Genomic DNA, 23409 nt, shown 5'->3' with positions numbered 1-23409 from the left:
TCTGGAATACACCTCAAAAGTGAATCACATTTACCTTTATAGACGTCTCTAAATGAGTACTTGATGTATTCTCTTCTAACTCTGTTTCCTTGCATTTCTTCTTTGAATATAATGAGAATATTATCCAGCCAAGGATCATGCCAGAATAGTACCCCTCTTCCATTTTTAATTGTGGTTTTCACCATTTGAAAGACATCTTTTCTTGGTTTTAGGATTTTCTTCAATGACCATGCCATTCTTTCATTGATGCTTCGTGTCCAGATACTCTGCTCTTCTTTCATAAATCTTGTATGCACCCATTTGACCTATAGGGAGTCCGCTTTTTGCTCCAACTCTCATAAGTTCTTGATGGTGAGGGCTTTGTTCCATTCAACATAACTTTTTATTCCTAGTCCGCCTTCTTCTATGAGAGTGCAAACATCCTCCCATTTGACTTTTTTTCCTCCTCTGCCTTGTGTTTCCCAGATGTAGTCTCTCATGATTCTATCGAGTTCATCCATTACTTTCTTTGGGATGACTATCTGTTGTGCCCAGTAGCCAATAATTCCAAAGATGACTCTTTTAACGAGCTCGATTCTACCTGCATAAGACAGTTTTTTCGTAGCCCAACCCAAGACAGAATTTCTAACCTTTTCTACCAGTTGTTTGAAGTGATTGTATCGGAGTTGTTTAGATGACAAGGGTACTCCAAGGTATTTCACTGGTAGTTCACCTTCCTTGATTCCCATAATATTGAATATGTTTTCTTTCCTTTCTTCATTAACCCCTCCATAGAAAGCCTGACTTTTGTCCTCATTGATGTATAGACCTGTAATAATCGAAAAGATTGTTAGAGCTTCTTTGATTATACTAACAGATTCAACATCCGCATAAGCCACAAAAAATAGATCATTTACAAAACATATATGGGTTATTGCTTCTTCTTTGCAGTACGAGTGAAATTTGAAATGATGACTTCTCAAAAATCTTTTTAAAATGCAGTCAAGAATTTCCATTATTAAGACGAATAGGTAAGGAGATATAGGGCCTCCTTGCCTTACTCCCCTTTCACCCTTGAAAAAACCTCCATGAATACCATTCACGCTCACAACAAAGTGAGGAGTGGAAATACATTGCATAATCCAATCAATGAAAATAATTGGAAAACCTGCAGCAAGGAGGAATTCGTGGATTGATCCCCATCTGATCGAGTCAAAAACTTATTTAATGTCAATTTTGAAAGCCACACGTGGCGATATGTTTTTCTTGCCATATCCATTCAATAAGCTCTACATGAGTATGATGTTATGGGAAATAAAGCGTTTAGGAATAAATGATGATTGCCCTAATCCTACAAGCTTATCAATAACTGTTTTCAAACGTTGCAAAATAATTTTTGAAATAATTTTGTAAATAACATTGCAGCATGAAATAGGACGAAAGTCCTGAATTTTTTCCAGAATTGAATTCTTAGGAATCAAATTCAACACTATGACATTCCATTGCTTCAACATTTTCCTATTTTGGAAGAATTCTAAAACCCCTTCGCTTACATCTTTACCTACTATTTCCCAGTTTTCTTTGAAGAAGTTCGCGTTGAAACCATCTGGCCCTGGACTTTTATCCCCTTTCATCGAAAATACAGCTTTTTTGACTTCTTCCATACTAACTCTTGTAATCAATTGGTTACCACTTTTTTCACTGATTTTTCTTTGCACAATCTGTTGAAGCAATCTTTGACTGTCCTCTATTATTGTGCTTGTTTCTGTTCCAATCAGCTCTTTGTAGAAACTTATTGCTTCCTCATGAACTGACTTTTGTCCCTGTAAAACATCTCTATTTGAGTTTGTGAGCCTTAGAACCTGATTTCTGAAATTCCTTGATGAACATTTTTTATAGAAGAAAGAAGTATTCTTGTCTCCTAATGAAAGTCAATTTTCTCTAGATTTTTGCTTAGCAAAACTTTCCTCTTTAGAATAGAGGTCTCTAAATCGCGTAAAAGCCTCTTTTTCCTCTTCTCTGTTATAAGGTAGATTTGGGGCTCTTAGTGTCTTTCTTTGTATTTCCTCCAGTTTTGTTCTGGCTTCCTCTACTCTTTTAGAAATTCCACTATATTTTTTCGGTCTAACTTATTTAGCTTCCCTTTCAGTAATCTTAGTTTCTCACAAACTCTGAACATCTTTGTTCCATTAATTCTGATGTTCCAAGTTTCATTAAGGATTTCATTAAACTCTTCATCTTTCATCCAGAAGTTGAAGAACTTAAAGGGTCTTTTCTGTTTTTTCTCCTTCTCCCAAAAGAATTTCAAAGGGCAGTGATCAGAGATACCTGGTTGCAAAACCTGGATTTGGCTCCTTGGGTAAAACTCCACCCATTTTTCATTCACTAGGCCTCTATCAATTCTGCTCTTTCTCATGTTGTCCGTCCATCTTGTAGTTGACCATGAAAATAGATTACCTGAGGAAGACGGTTCAATGCAGCTTATGTCTCGAATGCATTCATTAAAATCCTGCATGTCTTGTGTTATGTCTGTCTCAGGCTCTCTTTCATTTCTGAATCTTGTAACGTTAAAATCTCTCATAATAACCCACGGTTCGTCGTTCGTAATGTTTCTTCTCAAATCATTCCAAAGTGTCTTCCTCTTTGTCCTAGAGTTGCTTGCATAGACTACCGCAAATAATATTTTTACCCTTGTCACCAGATTGATAACTTCTGTCAAAAATAACTTGCTTACTTTCAAAAAATTTCTTGATTTCAACTCTTCTTTTATCAAATCCTACCCAGATTCTACTTTTAACCCCATTAGAGTTATGAATAAATTCTCATTCTTCTTTGAAACAACCTTGGGCAACATTCTCTATTTGACTTTGTCTGACTTTTGTTTCAATAATTCCAAATATTGTGATTTCATTCCTTTCTACTATTCTTCTAACCTCTCTTCTTTTTATAGGGTCATTTAACCCTCTAATATTCCATGTCATGAAATTCATTAATGAAAAGAAGATGTTCCAGCTTTACTTCCCCTTCCTTTACTTTTTCTTCCTTTCTGTTTTTCCCATATAGCAGGGCTATAAGGAATTGTATTTTCCTTAATTTGCTTACCTTGCTGTTTTGGGATTTTTGTGTTTCTATGGTCAACTTTCTTTTGAATTGGAGATTGTACAGTTTCAACTGATTCAGTTGTCTCTTCTTTATCTTTCCCATTTCATTTACCCATTTCCCCTTTCTTGCTTTCTCCCACGCTTTCTCTTTCCACAACCTCTTCGGTATTTATTCCTGCTTCTAGTTCAAGTTTCTTTGTTACCTCTTCATTCTCAGCCTTTGATTCTGAATCTCTTACCACTCTATCTTCCTTCCCCTGTTCTTCAAAACCATGTTCTGAATTTCCTTCATTATCTTGATCCTTCTATTTACTCAATACTGATTCTTTAGTAACCTCTTTCTGCCTTTCATTCTTAACCTTTTCTTTTTCAACCTTTCTTGTTCTTCTTTCTGTTTCTTTTGTCTCTGTCTCTGTCTCTGTCTTTGTCTCTTTCTCGATCTTCTTTTTCCTTTCTTCTTCAATTATTTTCGGGCACTTGTAACAGACATGTTCAAATGTATTACAGTCAAAGAATTTAATATACTTTAAAAATACAGATATATATTATATTAAATTATATATGAGAAATGATTAGGTGAGGGAATTTGGTGAGGGAATGACTTGGCATAATCGCTGAAAAAATCAAATAATTTCTCTCTTTCCTCCCACTTTTACATTTTTCAACCAATGAATGTGATGCCAAGTCATTCCCTCACCAAATTCCCTCTCTCTATCACTCCTCATTATATATATATATATATATATATATATATATATATATATATATATATATATATAATATAACTTTAGAGTTCAATTAATTAGGAAAGGAATTTAACTATTTTATATTAACTTATTTTTATTTTAAAAATAAAAAAATTAATAATTATAAATTGATTTGAAACAGTATAAAAAATCAAATTAATAATATAATAGAAATTCATTATATATAATTAAACTTAATAAATGAAATAATTAATATAATTTATAAATAAAAATTAAATTTAAATATATTAACATAATAAATATTTATTATATATATATAATTTTTAATTGTTAGACATATAAATTAAATGGGTAATAAATATAAAACTCAGGGTACATCTAATTAAGTTTTAAATATCTCTCTGCATAATTTTAAAATTGTTTCTTTTACATTTATTTTTATTTGAAATAGTTTTAATCTTTCAAACAGTTCAAACAGTGCCAAGAGAAAAAACCTAACTCCAAGTATAAAAAATTCTTATTTTATGATCGAATTTTGAACACTTTTGATAATTAATTTCAAACCATCTATAGTCTAAAGTTCCAACTAAGTTGTGTTTATTAAATTAATTTAGATTAAAACTTATTTTTGACTAATAAACAGATCTTGAAATAAAATTATAAGCATTCTCACTCCCAATTCCTTCTCACTAAGGAGATAATCGTCATTTTGGTGTAAGTTTTGTCTAGTCGATTCTACCATATTATGGATTTTGTATTACGATATCATATTTTATATCTCGTAATTTCTATCATATTATTTATATTTTAACTATATAACTATTAGACATATTTCCCTTCTTCATTATTAACATTTTTATCGCTTAGAGATGATTTTGGAGGCACAACACAAACACACGATATCGAAATATGGAGGAGACGAATGAATAAATATTTCGGTGTCGTCTTAGTCTGTAATTTCAATTTGAATACGTAGTAAGTCTGAATATTTGTATCAAATAATTGATACAATTACAAAGTTTAATCAAATGGTTTTTGGACGGCCTAATATGAAATTTGAAAAAGGTTTAGTGAAGGATGTGTGATCGGAAAGCGAACGATGACTTTTTTTCAAACAGTTTTGAATACCAAGTAAAAAAGAAACTCAAACTGAACCATACCGATTTGTGTGGGTCAATAACTCTAGAATCATTTAGTGGTAAGAGATACTTTGTCTCTTTAACTGATGATTTCTCGATGAAGACGTGGATTTATTTTCCGAAGGAGAAATCAAAAGTGTTTGAAACCTTCAAGAAATTAAAAGTGATGAAAGAAAAAGAAACAATCATAGTCATCAAAGTAGTTCGATTTGATAGAGGAGGTGAGTTCACTTCTATTGAGTTCAACAAATACTGCGAGGAACATGTGATCAAGCGTTTCTTGACTGTGTCATATTCCCTGCAGCGAAATGGTGTAACAAAACAAAAGAACCAAACTATTCTCGATATGGTTCGACCTATGTTGAAAGAAAAGAATATGCCGGAAAAGTTTTTGACAAAGGCGGCATTGTGCGTAGTCTATGTGCAAAATATATGTCCACATGCAAAGTTATGAGAGTAGACACCTCAGGTGATTTAGAGTGGTATGAAGTCGAGTGTCTTTCATCTAAAGGTGTTCAATAGTGTGGCTTATGGGCAAGTACCAAGTCAGCACATGACAAAATTAGAAGATTAGACCAAGAAGTATATATTTATCGGGTATGATGAAAAACCTAAAGTATATAAATTGTTTGATCATGTTAATAAGAAAGTGGTGGTGAGCTGAAATGTTCACGTGGAGGAATCAATGGAATGAACTGAAGTAACCCGATTGAGGAAGAAACAAGCTCGGAGGTTATTATGCCTCTAATATCAACAACCATAGAGCTTTCAGAAGATGAATAAGAGCATCAACAACCCAAAATGAGAATTCTGCAAGAGATATATGATACTACAAATGATGTTCATATTGTATGTCTCCTAACCGACTTAGTAGAATTGAATTTTGAGAAAGTTGTACAATATGAGCAATGAATATCAGTTATGAAAGAAGAAATTAGGGCAATAGAACGCAACAAAATTTAGAAGCTAACGACCTTCTTGAAGAAGTTCGACCCGTTGTAGTAAAATAGGTGTATAAAAAAGATGAATGTTGAGGGAGAGGTTAAGCGTTTTAAGGCTCAACTTATAGTGAAGGACTATAAACAAAAGGAGGAATCAACTATAAAGAAGTATTTGCTTTATCACAAGAATGGAGTCAATCTGACTTCTGATATCGTTAGTTTATCAAACCAATGGTCAATTCTATCGATGAATGTGTCGACATTTCTAAATGGAGTGATGAAGAGGAGGTGTGTGTAGAGCAACCACTCGGGTACATGCAGAGGGGATGTGAAGAAGGTGTTGAGATTGAGAAAATTCCTTTACGGTCCGAAGTAAACTCTTCGTGCTTGGAATGAGAGAATTGACGGGCATTTCAAGAAAAACGGGTATGAGCAATGTTCGTACGACGAGCATACCTTAAACACAAAGAAATCAGAAATTGATATGATGGTATTCACTCTCTATGTCGACGACCTCATATTCACCGGAAGCAACACAAAATTGATTAAGGAGTTCAATGAGGTAATGAAGAAAGAGTTCGAGATGACAGACGTAGGCCTGATGAAATATTCTTGGCCTAGAAGTGAAACAATCAGAGAAAGGATTTTTTTATATCCTAAGAGAGGTACACACTTAAAATTTTAAAGAAGTTTAAAATGGAGGCCTGCAAACCGTTTCTACTCCAATAGAACTAAACACTAAACTCTCAAAGTTTGATGGAGGAGAACGAGTTGATTCTATGATATATTGAAGCATAATCGGAAGCCTGAGGTACCTTACTAGCACAAGACCCGATTTAATGTTGAGTGTTAGGATAGCAAACAAATTAATAGAAGATCCAAGCTACACACATAAGAAGGCCCTTGAAGATAATTCTAAGATATATTTGAGGAAATCTATCACTTGTTATTTTCTATTCAAAATTGGATGACTACCGACTAATTGATCACACAAATAACGATTGGTGTGGTGATGTTGATGACCGGAAAAGTACTTCAGGTTATGTATTTTACTTGATTGTCAAAGAAGCAGTCTATTGTAAATTTATCAACTTGCGAGGTTGAGTATGTGGCAGCCTCTTGGAGCGTGTGTATGTAATCTGACTTTCAAATTTACTAAGGCATCTGGGAGTGATCCGATATGAAGGGACTATGGTCCGAGTTGATAACAAGTCAACGATCGAGTTGGCAAATGACCCGGTTAATCACGGAAGGAGGAAGCACATTGACGTCCGATTTTATTTAATCCGAGAACAAGTCATAAAAGGAAAGGTCGAGCTGGAGCATGTTGAAATTCGAACTCAAATTGCAGACGTAATGATCAAGCCATTACCGACCACACTACTAAAGAGTTGTAAGAGACTGGTTGAAATGAGAGATGGGAAGAGTATATAGGTTTAAGGGGGAGATTTGTTAAAAAAACTTAAATTAAGAAGTTTATTTTTTATGCTTAGTATCATAAAATAATATTAATGGCTTTAGGCGTGAGTAGGATAACCAAGATATAAGGGTGACAAACCTATTTTATAGGCATCCTGATTTATTTTGGCATTTGAAGAGACAAGTATTTGAAAAGTAAAATACTTTGCCTAAAGACTTGTAACAATTAATTTGATATAAACAAAAAGAAATATAGAGAGGTTAAAGAGAACCACTTTTATTTTTTTTTCTTCTTATTACCAACAAATCCAAGATTCAACTGTAATGTAAGGATAACAGATATAAAATAGGTTTATAACGATGTATGTAGAAGACGTTTTCAGCAACACTACCTTTTCACCCAAGTCCCATGTGTTGATTCAAATGGATATTGGATGATGAAGCAATGGTTTCTAGCTAAATTGTGATAAGAGGGTGGTGGGTTCAATTTTTGGTGTAGAAATAAAGAAATTGAAATTTGGATCGACATTAGAAGATCCATATTTTGTGTGACAAATTTCAACTGGCTCCAATTAAAAATCAAGCTTCTACATAAACTTATGTTCTTAGGTTTGTTGAGTACGTCAAGAATGAACGCACTTTGTTATTGATAAATTTGGATGTGGATGTGTTGATAGTTGTTTTGATAACAAAGTCAATTTTGTGAACGACTTTCAAGGAGTCCTGATAAGAGGTAAGGTTTGATATACGAGTGTGGATTAAGTTAAATGTGTCCTTTGAGTTGTTATAACTGTATGTCCTAGAATTGGTTGAATAAGTGGTTTCAAGTATTTTAATTGGGGGATTCGAATGAGACAGTAGCGAAACCACTAAGATTTAGGTTAATGCATATCTAATGTCAATGAACGGAGAATGGTTTATAGTAAAGAGGACAAAAGAAAGAGAGGAAGTGAGTGATGACCTTATTATAACATTAAGACTAGTTTTGTGTAAGATTAATGTAACTTAACTGCTTTCAAATGATTCAAATTATTTAAAATGTGTAACATGTTTTTATGAAATAAAATAAATGTGTTAAAAGTTGAATGGAATGTGTTTATTTTGTTGACTTGTTAATGATTTAAATCCATCTTACATGAGTTTAGTTGTTTATAAGTTGAAGTATTAGTTAATTTTTTCAAGTATAATATTAGAGTTTTACTTACAAAAACATTGAGATTTTTTAAAATGGATAATTGTCATTGAGTTTGATATAAAATGTATTTGAATTTATCAAATAAGTTTTTCACAAATCAATTTCCATTTAAAAAATTTTTTAGGTGTTAAAAACAATTTGTCAATTTCATTATATCAATATTGTTTAAATTTGAAAAACCTTAAAATGAGGCAACCTTTAGAGATTTATGACGAGAATTTTTTGGCGATTAAATCTTGAATTTCTTCTCAAATACATGCAAATTCTCATATTCAATCAAAAATCGCGTCGGAATTAAGATCGTCGGCACGTTCAGCACGTTCGACATTGTTGCTCGATCACGCGATTCGGTTGATTTGGCAGTCGGTTATGGGAAATGTGATCGAAGTAAAGATCGTCAGTACGTTTGGCACGTTCGGCACGATCGACACGACAAGTACATCTAGCACGTTCGGCACATCGGGAAAAAATTGTCTAGAGTTTGAAGAAGATCGTTTAAAGTTTGTTGTTCTGACTTTAATCCCCTATTCTGAAATGTTATTGGAATATGGGTAAAAGTAAAAACAATAAGATGAAAGAAATGTAGAACTTTGTTCTTAAAGAAGTCAAAGAAACTGTAGAGAAAGAAATGAAGAGAATAACTGAAAAAGTTATTAACAAAAAAATGTAGAAAACAGCAAAGACTTAATTGTTTTCCAAAAAAACCTTTGAAAAATAAGATGAAAAAAAAAATTGAATGATAGGATATAAGTTAGTTTATTTATAATTAAATAAATTTATAAATAATTAATATAAATGCAAAGTCCAATTTATATATATATATAGACTTAAATGTACTTTATATATATTTATCAAAAAAAGAAGACAAGTTTTATTTGATTTGTGTTATTTAAATAATTTAATCTAAACTAATCAAATATCATATTGGTCTTTTTTTTATATCATTTCATTTGTTGATAAAAATATTAAAAATATATTTATTTTAAAAATTAAAATTTATTTTATTATTATATATTAATACTTTTAATTTTTTTACTGGTTATTTAAATAATGATTATGAAAAAAATATTAAAAGAATTATTACTTTATAAATCTTGAACTTATCATTTGAATATAATTGAAAAGTATTATAATATATATTTTTTATAATAATAATTTTAATTTAGATTATTCTATTTTTTTATCATTATCTTTATTAAAATAAATTATAATTTCTTTTTGTTCAAAACAAATTTTTTTTTTATAGTTTTATAATATTATATTATTTATTAAATACTTTCTTATCATGTTATATTATAATATAAATATTTAAAAAATATATATATTCACTTAATCTTAATTTAGATTATGCTATTTTTTTTATTATCATTATCTCTTTATTAAAATAAATTACAATGTTTTTTGTTCAAAAATAAATTATTGTTTTTTTATAGTTTTATGATATTATATTATTTATTAAATATTTTATATCATATTATATTATAATATAAATATTTTTTATAAAAATATATTCACGTAATCTTAATTTAGATTATGCTATTTTTATTATTATTATCTCTTTATTAAAATAAATTATAATTTCTTTTTCGTTCAAAAATAAATTATTATTTTTTATAATTTTATGATATTATATTATTATTAAAAAAAATGATATTGAGCATTCTTTGTAATGTAATTTTAATCATTAAATATAACTAATATTTTATTTTGACAATTTTATAAAATTGATTATTTGTAGATTTTATTTAAGTATTCTATAATTATGATGTTGCAATTTGGTGTTGAAATCATATATATATTTTATATATATATATATATATATATATATATATATATATATATAAATTAGAGATATGAACATATTGATTATGTGCAATTTCAAGATGAAACTATTTCCTTCTTTTCAGTACTATCAAATACAGATAATAATAATAAAAACAAACATTTGTATTTGTCTATTATGTGTGATTATAAGTTTGAGGTTATTGTTATCTCATTAAAAAATAATTGATACAATAACAAAGTTTAATCCAATGGTCTTTTTTGGACAGCCTAATCTAAAATTTGAAAAATGTTTGGTGAAGGATGTGTGATTGGAAAGCGAAAGATGATTTTTTTTTTAAAAAGTAGTTTTAAATACCGAGTAAATGAGAAACTTAATTGATCCATACCAATTTGTGTGGGTCGATAACTCTAGAATTATTTAATGATAGGAGATACTTCATCTTTTTAACTAATGATTTCTCGATAAAGACGTGGATTTATTTTCTGAAGGAGAAGTCGGAAATGTTTGAAACCTTCAAGAAATTAAAATTGATGATATAGAAAGAAACAAGCAGAGTCATCAAAGTTGTTCGATCTAATAGAGAGGTAAGTTCACTTCTATTGAGTTCAACAAATATTACGAGAAACATGGGATCAATCGTTTCTTGACGGTGTCATACTCCATGTAATGAAATGGTGTAGCGTGACAAAAGAACCAAACTATTATCGATATGGTTTGATCTATGTTGAAAGGAAAGAATACATCGAAAAAGTTTTGGACAAAAGCGGTATAGTGCGCAGTCTATGTACAAAATATATTTCCTCATGCAAAACTATGAAAGAAGATGCCTCAAGATTCTTGGAATGGTATGAAGCCGGGTATCTTTCATTTGAAGGTGTTTGATAGCGTGGTCTATGGGCATGTACCAAGTCAGCACATGAAAAAATTAGAAAATTGGAGAAAAAAGTACCTATTTATCGGATATGATGGAAAATCTAAAACTTATAAAGTGTTTGATCCTGTTAACAAGAGAGTGGTGGTGACTCGAGATGTTTATGTGGAGAATCAATGTCATGGAATTTGAGTAACCCAATTGAGCAAGAAACAAGCTCGGAGGTTTCTTTGCCTCCAATAACAACAACCAACGAGCTTTTAGAAGATGAATCAGAGCATCAACAACCCATAATGAGAAATTTGGTAAGATATATGACACTACAAATTAAAGTTCATATTGTATGTCTCTTAGCCGACTTATGGATGTCTAGCTCCTCAAAAGAAAACCCCATATTTACTTTACTAACTACCTTATCTCAAAGCCTTCATCTTTCAATATTTGTCAAGAAATATTTGTCACAAACATCATTAAGGATACAAATCTGATATGATTATCAATGTAACCTTAGATGGTCAAATTTTTAGAGGATGAAAGTTGAAAATCTACTCTCCTTCAATAATTTTGTATACCAAGTGAAAATCGTGTTTTCCTCCATAATAGTGATTCAAGGATTCAATTACAATCTAAACATAATTATTAATGTATATGTGAAGAATGGTTTAAATACATTTAGAAAACCAACATTTTGGGTGACTGTTGTGAATAACTTAGCCTATTCACCTTGTCTTTCCACACTACAATTTGTTGAGCTGTGACTCGGGATGAAACTCAGCTCTAATAAGTAGTGTCTTTAAATATTTGAGTGAGGAAAATAAATTTATTTTTATTTTTTATTTTAATAATTATATATTATGTTTATTAAATAAATATAATAAGTTTGTATTATTCTTAAGAATAGTTGGTTAAATAATATATTAACACATCGGATCAAACTTGGTTGATATATATATATATACCTTATCCTTAGAGCATCTCCAATGGACACGCAAATCCATTTACATGCTTTTTTTTTCTACCCGACGTCATTCGCAAACCATTTTGCGTTTGAATTGGTTAAATAATATATTAACACATCGGATCAAACTTGGTTGATATATATATATATATATATGTATATGTATATATATGTATATGTATATATATGTATATATATGTATATGTATATATATGTATATGTATATATATGTATATGCATGTATATATATGTATATGTATATGTACGTATACGTATATGTATATGTATATGTATATATATATATATGTATGTATATGTATGTATGTATATATATATATGTATACATATATATATATATGTATATATATATATATATATGTATATATATATGTATATGTATGTATATATATATGTATATGTATGTATATATATATATGTATATGTATATATATGTATGTGTATATATATGTATATATATATATATATATGTATATATATATATATGTATATGTATATATATATATATGTGTATATATATATATATGTGTATATATATATATATATATATATATATATATATATATATATATATATATATATATGTATATATATATATATATATGTATATATATATATATGTATATATATATATATATATGTATGTATATATATGTATATGTATGTATATATGTATATATGTATATATATGTATATATATGTATATATATGTATATGTATATATATGTATATATGTATATATATATATCTTATCCTTAGAGTATCTTCAACGGGCACACGCAAATCCATTATACACACTTTTTTTTCTACCGGACATCATTAGCAAACCATTTTGCGTTTGAATGTCCCTCCTTTCGGCCCATGCATATTTGGGTTGACACTATTCATTCCTCATTTTGACTTTTTTTTTCAAAATGACCCTTAATCTATTTTTTTTATATAACTTTAAATATCTATAATGCAAATTGATCTTTCAACTTATTTTTTTACTTTTAAGATAAAAAGTTATAATATTTTTTAAATGTGTAATTAAATTATTAAATTTTATTATATTTGAAATTTTATCTAATTTATTTTATATTTTATAATTTATTTTATATTTTTACGTTACGAATAAACATAGAAATTTTTTATTTTTTATTAATAATGTTTGTTTTAATTTATTATGTTTATTTATTTAAATGTATTATTGAAATATTTTATTGTGTATGAATTATTGATATATAATTAATTTTATTAAATGAATAAGAAAATATTGTGGTTAAATATGTAAAGTTGATAAATATATAGATAATATTAATAAGGTTAAAAAGTTAGTGTAAAAAATGAATATTTTAAAATATTTTTTTAGTTTGAAAATGAGTTTTTAAATTTAAAAGGAATTAGTGTTTAATATGCTTTTACTACACTTTGAGTTTGAAAATGAGTTTGTGGATTGAAGGTTTGAAAATGAGTTTGTGGATTAAAGATGGTCTTTGTCCTGCCACTACTAACCACATTAACCTGTTTTATTTTATTTTTTTATATTTATATTCTTACCAACTATATATGGCTACCAGTAATTATAACATCTTCAATGAAAACATAAGTGAAAAAAATCACCTCAAAGAAAAAAGACAGGAAAAACTTAAACATAAATTTTTATGTGAAATGTGACTTTTGAGTTTATTTGTATGAGTGTGAACATCAAAAAGTGGAAATGATTTTATTTCTATTTGATATAAAATATTTAATTAGAATATTATTTTTATAAAATGGATAAAAATTAATTTTTAGATTAATTTATAGAAAATGTTTTTGATCAACCTTTTCTAACAAAAACATGATTGGTTTTGATATTTGACTAGATAAAAAAATTGTTGTAGCAAATTAAATATGTTCACACCTTGTATTTAAAATTTTGTGTAGATATTTTTTTTACTGAATTATTTTCTACTACAACTAAAATATATAGTTATCATAATCTGAGTTCTAATAATTCAAATAGTGATTGCATGCTTAGAAATGAAAATTGATACAATGTAATTGATTATATGAAGAAATCCCCTTATAATTTTCACTTGGGATTCCCTGTGACCAATTCACTCCTATATATATATATATATATATATATATATATATATATATAAAGATGTAATACATATTTTAAAAAATAATTGGGGAAGAAATTTAAAAGAGAATTACGTGGCACAATTTGATTCGCTGAAAAAATAATAAATTGTTTCTCTCCTCAACCTTTATTCTTTTTATTTTTTTTCTCTTAAATTCTCTTCTCATATCACTCCTCATATATATATATATAATGAATTGGTCATAGAGAATCTCAAAATTTTAGTTAAAATCTTTTTACTAGTATTTAGTACATTCCCAACTACTACCAATTAAAAAAATAATATGACTAATGTTTAAATAAAATTGTAAACAAATATGGTATGGGAACAATTATTTTTTAATCACAAATTCAATAAGATTTTATTTTATTATTTATTAAAAGTAAAGCGCCTTTAATTAAAATTAAAATATTAGATTCTGAAGATTAGATTCTGCAGTACGTTTCAAAAAAATGTGTAAAAAATTAATTAAAATAAATCTTCATTATTCATGAAATAATTATTAAAAACTTTATTCAATCATGTCTTAATTAATGGTAATATAATTAATAAAGTTACATATTATAGGCTAATATGATATGTTTGAATTTGTATAATTGGAACTAAAATTGAAAATTTTGAATTAATATTATAAATCAATTCTTGTATGTGTTTATAAAAATCATTTAATATCAATTTTGAAATAAGAAATATAATTAAAACTTTACAAGATTATATGTATAGTTTATCAAATTGTTTAGTCCAATTATTTATTTTGAATAATTAAACTAACAAATAATTTAAAATTCGAATTCACCCAAATATATCCTTAAGGAGAAAAATTTGACTATAAAATGGGTAGACCTAAGGATGGCAATTTAAAACCGCTCCGCGAAAACCAAATCGAATTGTCTCGTTTGAAACGGTTTTTCCCCGAAATCGAACGGGGATGGGGCGGGGATGGTATTTGTGTGACTCCGTCCCGATTTCACCCTGATTCTTCCCCGAACACCATAAACATATTTAAATATATTAAATCACAATATATTTATTTATTCACTATATTTTATAGAAGAAGTAAAGTTATTTCTTTATAATAATATAAAATTTTAATATATTACTATATATATTATATTAAAAAATTCGTTTATATAATTTTTTGTATAATTTTTATTTATTTAAAAAAAATTATTATTAACGGTGTCCCGCGGGATTCTCCGAAACCGAAAAAAATTGAATGGAGGTGGGAATTGTATTAAAAAATCCCTAAAATTAAAACGGGGTGGGGATGGTAATGCATTTTCCGCCCCATTGTTATCCCTAAGTAGATCTCCTCAATTTAATTTCATATATTCAATTCAACTTCTAGCTTTTTTTCACCCTTTGAGAAATCTTTCTTTCATTCTTAGCCCCCATCATTCCATGACTTCCTCCATTCCATTTCAAGACCTTAACCTGCTCCCATATTCGGCTCATCCCCCATTGTTTCAAATATGGAACCCAAGTCCGGACCTGCTGTATAATAAGTGAGGCAATTACCTCAGGCCCAAATATTTTTGGGGCACCAAAATCTTCAAAAAAAAACTATAATGATATGTTCATGGGCTTATTTTTAAAAAGCTCATAAATAATAATTGATAACCTATCAATGATAAGTCCTAACTTAATTTGTATTCAAAAAAATAAAAATAAAAAACACTATCTTACTTGGAGAAAAGAATCGCTCGATTCCCATTTATCAACAAAATCAAGGAAAAAGAAAAAAAAATAAGAACAAGCATTCTGGAAAAAGATAAGAAAACACTTCCCCCAAACCCCAAGCCCGTCGTCGATCCTCCATCTTGCCAAAATCGGAGCAAAAAACTCGGTCGTCTCCTTTCCCGAGCTCTTGGGCCTTTTTCGCTCGTTCCAGCATTGTTTCTCGGCACTGCGCCACTGCCCACTAGAGTTCTTCCTCAGATTTCGGTGAAATTTTGGTTCGATTTACTTGATTATTTTTGGTTGTTGAGGACTTATCTGGTGGAATGGTGGATTCACAATCTGTATCTTGCATTATTGCATAGCGGAAGTGCAACATTGTGGTTAATCATAGATTCATAGAATGCTGGTTAATCTATAAATTTTTAATTCAATTAGCATTTAGAGTTTTATCAAGCATGCCTCCTATAAGAAAACAATTGTCTGGGGCAGAAAAAAGAAAGAAAAAACAAAAGAAAGATGCTTTAATTCAAAGCCAAGTAGGAAGTCTTAATAAGTATTTCACAAGCGATCAAATAGTAGAGCAAGTGAACCAGAATGACATCGATGATAAGTTGAATGATCGGGAACATGGTGAATTGAATGAATTGAATGAACTTCGCAATGAAGACCCAAAATAGTCTGAAAATGAGAACGATGTAAGTATGCCTAAAAGTGACACTGATGGAGATATAAATCAAAAGATTTTGTTTCCTTTAAATGTTGATGATCTAGGAAATTGGGACAAAATGCAAAATATTAGGGTATTATGGACTTTTTGGTTGAAAGAGGTCCTAAAAGATATGATGATATTTTGTTTCCTCTTGATAACACTGGAACATTTTAACCCATCACATTATAAGAGACAATTGACAAATGGTGAGAAAAGTGACAGAAGATGGTTAGTGTACTCTATTTCTACGGACAAGATCTTCTGTTTTTGTTGCAAGTTATTCAAAACTCAGAGAACCATGGCGAAACTTGGTTATCTGGCTGACGAAGGATACAAAGATTGGAAGAATATCAGCCGATGCCTCAATCTTCATGAAACTAGTAAAGAATATCATATTTTATTTCTAGAATTCATGTTACAAATACTATTATATTTAAATCGATAAAAAAATATATAAAAAAATATATGTATGAATATTAAGTTTTGAGGGCACCAAGTTTTGTGCTCGCCTCAGGTCTCGAAATCTCAGATCCGGCACCGATGGAACCAAATCTAAAAACCTTTCATGAAGGAAACATTTCAGTTCCTCAATTCTCTACAAACAGAGATTCTATACCCCTGATCCCAGACGAACAGAGGGATGTTCGGGAGGACGTGAGTAGGAAGAAAATGCTTTTTGATTCGCTGCGGATTTCAGTTTGTTCCGAGCAAGATGAGCTTTTCAGACGAGGTAATGAAGAAGGGCGTCGTCGAATCCCTGGTGATTTAAAAGCAGCTTCCACAATGAAAAACAAGGGTCTTTGGCTAAATCGTCATAAGAGTGCCAGATCAATTCCCGACATAGAATTAGGGGATGTTTTCTTTTCGAGGATAGAGCTTCAGGTGATGCGACTGCTTGGGCAAATTTAAGCTGGAATCGACTTTATTCCAACTAACCAAAGCGCCAATGGAGAGTGAGTGGCGACAAGTATCATCGGAAATTAAGGAGACAAGAGGAACAAGATTTAAGAGGCAAGATCATCTATTGTGGTCAAGGTAATCAAGTCTCTCATCAGAGGATGAAAGGTGGGAATATCGCCTTTCAAACAAGTTTTCAACAAAGAATGGAAATCAGGATCATACGAGGATTCAAATACTAAGGAAATGAGACTGCAAAGATTTACGTGTACAATGGTTGATACCTAATAACCAAAATTTGAGTCGATCGGAAAGTTAATCATTTTCTCGAGAATGTGCGAGCTCAGCTCGATAATATGTTCAATAAATGTTTGCATTATTTTCTTATTTTTATATTTAATTTTTTTTTCTATTAATGTTGTTGTAGTTGTGCTTAAACTATTCTTTATCATTTCTTAATATAATTCATTTCAAAACAAATGATGTTATAAAAGTTCAAAGTAAATTTAATTTAAGAATTTTTTTTTAAATTATAAAAAACAAGAAAAACTTGTTTTAAATTTGTTTTAAACTTACCATTTTTTTCAATTTAAACTTTAAATTATTTTTTAAATATACCAAAATAGTTATAAGTTGTTCAGCATGTTGTCTCTTTTTTTTTTAGAAAAGTTTATTTTTGTTTAAAATTTTCAATTGTTTATATCTCTTGGATTTTGCAATGACTACTAAAAAAATAATTATTGCATCACAATCAAAACTATCTAACTTCTCTTTAAACCAATCTATAATCTTATCAAAGATTATTTGTATTTTCAGTCCGATATCACAACCATGATTTATCTTATAGTGTTCACATAGTCTTAATCAATCTGTTGACATTTGGGGTTGGATATGAAAAACAAGGGTCTTTGGCTAAATCTTCATAAGAGGGTGGTAGGTTCAATTCTCAACCTAGAAATAGGGGAGGTGTTCTTTTGAACGGTGGATTTGTTGATAGTGAGATTGCATTGGACAAATTCAAGCTCGAATTGACTTCGTTCTAGCTAACCAATGGATAGATGGAGAGTCGGTGGTGTAAGGATACGAAGCCGATCAAGATTTTGAAAACGTGATCATCTATAGTGGACAAAGTAATCAAGTCTCTAATTAGAAGATGGAATGTGTCAACCTCGCATTTCAAAATGATTTTCAACCCAAAGTGAAAATTAAGGTAATATAAGGATTTAAATAGTGGGAAGTGAAACCGTTAAAATTTATGTGTTTGACGGTTTCTGCATAATAAATGAAATTTAGCTCAGCACTGAAGATCTTTATTTTGTGTTTCCAAATTTCAACTTAGTTCGAGTAGAAAATCAAGTTCCTACGTGAACTTGTGTTTTTAGATTTTAAAAAAACCCTCAATCCTTAACAATTTCTTAACCTTTATATGGACAAGGAAAGACTATTTTCAATCTCTTTTCATTTATTTTATATTGTAAGGACATTTTCAAAACCATTTTTTGGTAGGTTAATATTAATTTGAATGTGATGCCTTGATGATCAAGTTGTTTTGTTGAGTGCAAGTTGTTGGGTGATTTGTTGTACAGTTTTTGATGACTTAACAAATACTATTGATGAAGTTAATTTGGTGCAGAATAATATTATTATAGATTTTACTTTACTACACTTATAAATAATTTCGATGATAAATGTTTCGATTTCGGTGTTAACATCATAAATATTTATTTTATAAACTAGAGAAATGTTTTTTTTTTACAAAATGAATAATTTAAAATTGAAAATAATTTTCTTGTTTTTGGTTAGACAAACCCAATATAACAAATATTTGTATATTCTTTTTATTATAAGTTTGAGATGAATATTAATCCATTAACAAATATTTGATTAAATTTTAAAATCTAAATTTATCTAGGACTTCAATATAATTTATACTGGTAATTGCCCTAAACACAATTGGGCCGAACGACCGGGCCCATAAGAAATATCGGAATTTAACCTAGGAACATTTTCTCTAGCTAGCCAGCGGTGGCGGCTTTATTTCAAAATCTATAAATAGATTGTAATCACAAGTAATAGAGCACAAGTAAAATCATAGATGTTACAGAGAATTAAAATTCATTAGGTGATTATCAATGGAGTTCTGATCGAAGATGAAAGGTGAGAATCTCTTCTTTGAAAAGACTTTTGTATACGGATTAGAAATCTTGAATTTTAATATAATTTCTTTTTTTTCTCTATCTATCTTATTCTCAGACTGAGTTACGATTAGAAGATGAAAGATGAGAAAATGTTCATTGAAAAGGGTTTTCAATCCAGAGAAGAAATCCATTTCTGCTCAAAGAGGATACCAGAATTCGACCACTTCATGCCTATGATGTTTTATATAGACTGCAAGAAATCTTCATCAGCACATCCGTCTCTTCAAACAAGTTTTCAACAAGGATTGAAAACCAGAGTCATACGAGGATTCAAATATGAAGGACGTGAAACCGAAAAAAATTATGTGTTTAATGGAAATTGGAAGATCCGGATTTCAAACTACTACAGGATTTTTGTATTCTTAGATTTGCTAACACAAAATATTGTATAGTCATCATAATATTTTCTATCTACATCGCATTCTTTTGAAAGTCTTTTCTTGATTATTAAAGGCAATGTTTTTTTTGTTGATTCATTGTAATTGTTTAATTTTTCATTTCTATTGTTTAGATTGTTTGTATAAGTTGATTTTGAGAGGGAAATTTGATAATATGATCCTAAAAAGAAAGGTATTTTAATTTTTAACCTTATTAATAAAGTTTTTGTTTTTTAATCTTTTTGTTCTTTTTTTTTTTTCTTTTTTCCCTCTCTCCTCTCATTCACTCCCCTAGTTGGTCCCCCACCACCCACATGTCCATTTCCCAACTCCCACCCAATCACCTTTCTCTTCTTCCTTTCCACCGTGACCCCACCACCCTCCCTTCCCCCAACTGCCAGCCACCGAAGTCCGAGGGAGACCAACGGCCACCGTCGCCACCGCCAACGACACAGCTCCGCGACGATACCTGAGACCCAACTAAGACCCCGCGACGAGACCAACCGACTAACATCTAAATGGGTACGTTAATTTCTATCAATCTCATTTCATTCACGTTGAAATGCTGTCAAAATGTTATGGTTGAAATGCTGGGAAATGCTACGTAAACGAAATGCTGTCAAAATCGGTCCTCACGCCCCACGCCCAATCTCCAACCTCCACACCTCACACCCACGCCCCACGCCCACTCCCCACGCCCCACGCCCAACCCCACGCCCCACGCCCAACCCCACGCCCCACCCCACGCCCAAGTCTCACGCCCCACGCCCAACCCCACGCCCCACGCCCCACGCCCCACGCCCAACCCCACGCCCCACGCCCCACCCCCACGCCCCACCCCCACGCCCAACCCTCACGCCCCTCGCCCAAGACCCACGCCTAACCCCCACGCCCCACGCCCAAGCCCAATGATTCATTTATGGTAGGTTTTGTTTACTACACTAACATTTAAAATTCTATCAATTGCAGATTTCAATTTATATGTTAGCTATTTTGTCCTATATGATGGTGAGTGGCTGAAAGATGATGAAGGTGTTAGTTCTTTTGAAGTAAATTCTTTAGTAGGTGTGCATCTATCCCAAAATACTACATATGAAGAATTAACTGAAATCGTCTATGATGTTATTCGTGTGGACAAAGTGAGATATGATTTAGTGTTGAAAGTGAAGTATAATTGTCTTTTTAAAAGAGCTCCTCCTGCTGTTATCCGATGTGATAAAGATGTGATGTTCTATGTGCAACATATTTCGACTTCACACAAAGAGCAAAACACTCCTCTTTGTGTATCTTTACTAGAGAAGTCACAACCTTCACACCCAACGGATGAAATCCAAAGAGAGGAGGTTCCTGAATTTGAGCATGAAGATCCACTCCCCAAAATGACATACACAATGTAGTAAATGAAGAACAACAAGTCTCATTTCTTCATCCGAGTGAATTGGTTGCTAGTACCCCCTTTTGAACCCAGGCCAACCACTTCCCCTATGAGGAAAACATTCATCAATGTTGAGGAACCAATCCCGGTTGAAACACATTCTCAATTAACTCTTGAAAACGGATTGGAAGTGGGTACGTTTTATGAGAACAAAAAAGAACTTCAATTGAGGGTGCATAGATATGCGATGGCTAATCATTTTAAATTCAAAATCGAAAAGTCAACAAAAGTTCTTTGGTTTGTGAAATGTGTGAATGAGAATTGCAAGTGGAGGTTGCGTGCCGTGAAAGGGAAATTTCAAGAGATGTTTGAGATTCGAAAATTACTAAATGTACACACATGCTCAATTTTGACGAGGCAAACACCATCATGGGTAATTGTGGAGTGCATCAAACGTAAGTACATGGACCATCACCATGACCACATGTCTAAGAAAATAATGGAAGACATGCAGACAAATTATGAGTTTAAGCTGAAATATAATAAGGCTTGGAGGTCTAGAGAACAAGCATTAATGGCAGTGCGAGGAACAGTGGAGGAATCATATGGAAAATTGCCATCATACCTGTTCATGTTGGCGAAGAATAACCCAGGTACCATAACTGACATTCAGACGGATGAGCATGGCCATTTCAGATATATGTTCATGTCTCTAGGCTGCTCAATCAGAGGTTTCAGGTATTGTCATCCAGTATTGTCCGTCGATGCCAGTTTTCTTAAACACAAGATTGGAGGTCAATTATTGATTGCGATTGCATTGGATGCGAATGAACAACTATTTCCCGTTGCTTTTGGCGTCGTTGATTCGGAGAATAATAACTCTTGGACATATTTCATGCAACAATTAAGAGTGGCAATTGGATTAGTCCCGGATCTCGTCTTCGTATCTGATAGACACCCAAGTATTGCCAATGCTTTGTCCGCTGTTTTTCCAGAAGCACATCACGCGGCATGCACATACCACATCAAAATGAATATTATGGCCAAATTCAAAACCGATAACTGCCACGATGAGTTTGATATGGCTTCACGCGCATATACAGTGCCAAAGTTTCATCAACATTTTGACAAGATCAAGACCAAGGACCCTCGTATTGCTGCCTATCTGGAAGAGATAGGAGTGGAGAGATGGAGTCGTGCATTTTTTCCTGGTTTTCGATACAATCAAATGACAAGCAATTACGCTGAGAGCTTTAATAGTCAGTGCAGAAATGCTAGGAAATATCCCATATCAACATTGGCTGAGTATTTACGAATCATACTACAAGAATGGTTTCATGATAGAAAAAGCTTCTAACCACACATAACATTTATCTCAATATTATGAAAAGTTCTTACGTGAACAAGCCGAGAAGGCCAGATTCTACAACGTTAATCCGCTTAACAGATTCGAGTTTCATGTGAATGACGGTCAACATGATTTTCAAGTTGATCTCCAAACTCGAACTTGTACTTGTATGGTATTTGATCTATCTGGTCTTATTTGTAAACATGCCCTTGCTGCTGCCCGTTCTCGGAAAACTATTCCATATGAGTACTGCTCAAGTTTAGAGAATTATTGCATTGTTTAATTGTAAGATTGAATTTATATAACTTAAATATTTTTTTTTCAGGTTTTTCACAACTGAAGCGTGGTGCATGGAATATGTAGATACATGTTATCCAGTTTGCGATGAAGGTTCTTGGGATATTCCAGAAAATATCAAGGAACGAGTTTGTCTAAAACCCCCCATCAAGGTTAAGAAGGGTAGGCCAACAACAAAGCGTAGACCATCACAAGGTGAGCCTCTTAAGGAACAGAGACGGTGCAACTCATGTGGCGGTCGAGACCATAACAGGGCAACATGCAAAGTAGTGATGTCTGCACCATCTACATCAAGACAACAAG

At 31.1% G+C, this 23409-nt stretch overlaps 1 long non-coding RNA gene across 1 annotated transcript; it reads left to right on the top strand.

Annotated features, from left to right (window-relative positions):
- The first annotated feature begins 19543 nt into the window (after window positions 1–19543).
- On the top strand, window positions 19544–20161 carry LOC124918329. Its single transcript, XR_007097371.1, has 2 exons — window positions 19544–19668; window positions 19765–20161. It is a non-coding gene; the product is annotated as an uncharacterized LOC124918329 (long non-coding RNA).
- Window positions 20162–23409: the final 3248 nt, after the last annotated feature.

This window comes from Impatiens glandulifera, chromosome 1 (genome assembly GCF_907164915.1).
Source record: "Impatiens glandulifera chromosome 1, dImpGla2.1, whole genome shotgun sequence".
Lineage (NCBI taxonomy): Eukaryota > Viridiplantae > Streptophyta > Magnoliopsida > Ericales > Balsaminaceae > Impatiens > Impatiens glandulifera.
Note: the sequence above shows the minus strand (reverse complement) of the source record. Positions and strands in the feature narration are given on the sequence as shown.